This window comes from Mandrillus leucophaeus, unplaced genomic scaffold, assembly GCF_000951045.1.
Source record: "Mandrillus leucophaeus isolate KB7577 unplaced genomic scaffold, Mleu.le_1.0 Scaffold671, whole genome shotgun sequence".
Classification (NCBI taxonomy): domain Eukaryota; kingdom Metazoa; phylum Chordata; class Mammalia; order Primates; family Cercopithecidae; genus Mandrillus; species Mandrillus leucophaeus.
This window is the reverse complement of record NW_012107264.1, coordinates 306,684-309,270: the sequence shown is the minus strand read 5'-3', so window position 1 is coordinate 309,270 and position 2,587 is coordinate 306,684. Positions and strand designations below refer to the sequence as shown.

General features: G+C 28.1%; 1 protein-coding gene across 1 annotated transcript in view; it reads left to right on the top strand.

The window, feature by feature from the left end:
* Positions 1-2,587, top strand: part of LIPI (lipase, member I) — a gene marked incomplete at its 5' end in the record, with an annotated part of 103,667 nt that overhangs the window by 26,221 nt on the left and 74,859 nt on the right. The window lies entirely within an intron of this gene.

Sequence of the window (2,587 nt, the reverse complement as noted above, 5' to 3'; positions counted from 1 at the left end):
TTAGATTTTGGCTATGACAAATCAAGCTGCTTGAATATTGTGTATTAGTTTTTGTGTGAGTATGTCTTCATTATCTGTCATAAATTCCCAGGGGTGTTATTGCTGGAACAGAAACTAATTGCACATTTAGCTTTGAAAAAATTTGACCTTTTTTTTTGGAGTGACTGTACCTCTTTACATTATCCCAATTAAAATATAAGTGATCTAATTTTTCTGATTTTTTTTCGAATTTGGTGTCATTATTTTAAAAATTCTTATGCATTCTGACAAGCATACAGTGATACTTCAGTGGTTTTAGTATTCATTGCCCTGATGACTATGAATGTTGACTATTTCTTCTACTTATCGTCTTTGCTGAAATGTATATTCATGTCTTTTGGACATTTTTCAATTGGGCTTTTTTTCTAAGCTGTTGACTTTTGATAATTCTTTATATAATTTCTAAACTAGTCCTTGTCAATATTTGATCTACAAATATTTTCTTACAGTTTGTAACTTGTCTTTTTATCTGTTTCACAAAAGCATTGGCAGAGAAAAAGTATAAGTTTTGATGAGGAGTAATTGATCATTATTTTCTTTTAGGTATGTATCATGCTTTAGGTGTCAAGTCTAAGAACTCTGTGTTGAGCCCTAGGTCCTGAGAGTTTTCTCCTATAACTTTTTTTCTAAAAATAATATAGTTCTATGTGTTACATTTACATCTGAAATCTATTTCTATTTAGTTTTTTATAGCTCCAGCATCATTTGTTGACAGGTTCTCTTTTATTAAGTGCTTTTGCATTTTTATCAATAATTGGTTAAAATATATCTCTGTAGATAGAGATATATAATATAGATATCAATATGTATCGATATATTTATTGACATATTTTTTGTACCTGTTTGTGTTGGGTCTATATTTTGATCTATATACTTTTTTCATTTATGTATGTGTTCATTTCTTTTTCTAGTACCACATAGCATTTAATTAATGTAGCTATATAGTAAGCATTAATATCAAGTAGACTGATTATTTTCTCTTCATTCTTCTTTGTCATGATTATTTTAGATCTTCTAGTGTATGTGCATTTCAATATAAATTTTAGCATAACCTTGTCTATATCTGAAAAAATTTTTCTGAGGTTTCAACAGAAATTACATTAAACATATCTTTCAATTTGGGGAGAGCTGATATCTTTATCATGCTGAATATTCTAATTCATGAATATGATATGTCTTTCCATATACTTTGATTCTTTGATTTCTTCAGTCAGCATTTTATAATTTTCAACATACAGATCCTGTGCATCTTTTGTTATGTGTATACCACATATTCATTTTGCGGAGTAATTCTAAAATGTATTTCTAAATTTTGGTATCTCCACATTCATTGTTAGTATATAGAAATGAGATTGCATCTTTTGTGTTGAATTTGTTTCTTGGGACCTTGCTGAATTCATTTATTGTTTCTAGGTTAAAAAAATAGATTCATTGGAATTTTCTATGTAAGCAATTATGTTTTCTGCAAATAAGAATGCCCTTATTTCTTCTATTACAATCTGTTTGCATTTAATTTTTTAAAATCTACTTATTGCAATGGCTAGAACTTCCAGTGCTATTTTGAATAACAGTAGTAAGCACAGATAGCTTTGCCTTAAAGAAAAAAAAATCCAATCTTTTGCCATTAAAGTGTGATGTGACTTATAGTTTTTTTTGAAGGTACACTATGAAATTGAGTTAGTTCCCCTCTATTCCTAACTTGCCAAGAATTTTACCTCATAAATATGTGTTGGATTTTGCCATATGCTTTTTATGCATAATTGATATGATCATATAATTTTTTTCTTTAGTTTGTTGATATGTTGAACTACATTAATTGATTCTAGAATGTTGAACAAGCTTTGTATTCCAGTAATAAATTCTACTTGGTCTTAGTGCATATTTTTAAATACATTGTTGAATTTCATTTGTTAATATTTTGTTGAGAATTTTTCTAAGTCCATAAGAGATATTTGTTAGTAGTGTTCCTTTCTTATTGTCTTTGTCTGATTTTGGCATAAGAGTAGTAGTGTATTCATATTACTATAGTAATACAACATCATAAAAAAAAGTGAGCAAGTTTTTCCTTCTCTATTGTCTGTTCTAGAAGAGATCATGCAAGATTTCTGTTAATTCTTTAAATGTTTGGCAGAATTTTCCAGTTAAATCATTTGGGTCTGGAGATTTTTTGGGAGGAAGTTTTACTACAAATTTAATTCATTTAATAATTTCAGGACTACTTGGATTATCTATTTCAGCTTGGTTGAAGTTTTGTAGTTTGTGGTTTTTGGGGAATTGGTCCATTTATTTTAAGGTGTCGAATTATGAGCAGCAGGTTTTTAAAATTATCTTTTTAATGATTGCATTATCTTTAATAATGCCTTTTGTTTTATTCCTAACAGTGATTTGTGTCTTGATTCTTTTTATTTTGTCTGTCTTGCTAGACAACATGGTTTATCAATTTTATTGTTTTTTATTCAAGAATCAGATTTTTGTTTAATTTTCTATCATGTTCTTTTATTAAATTTCATTAATTTCTGCTTTGTTCTCTCTCTCTCTCTCTCTCTCT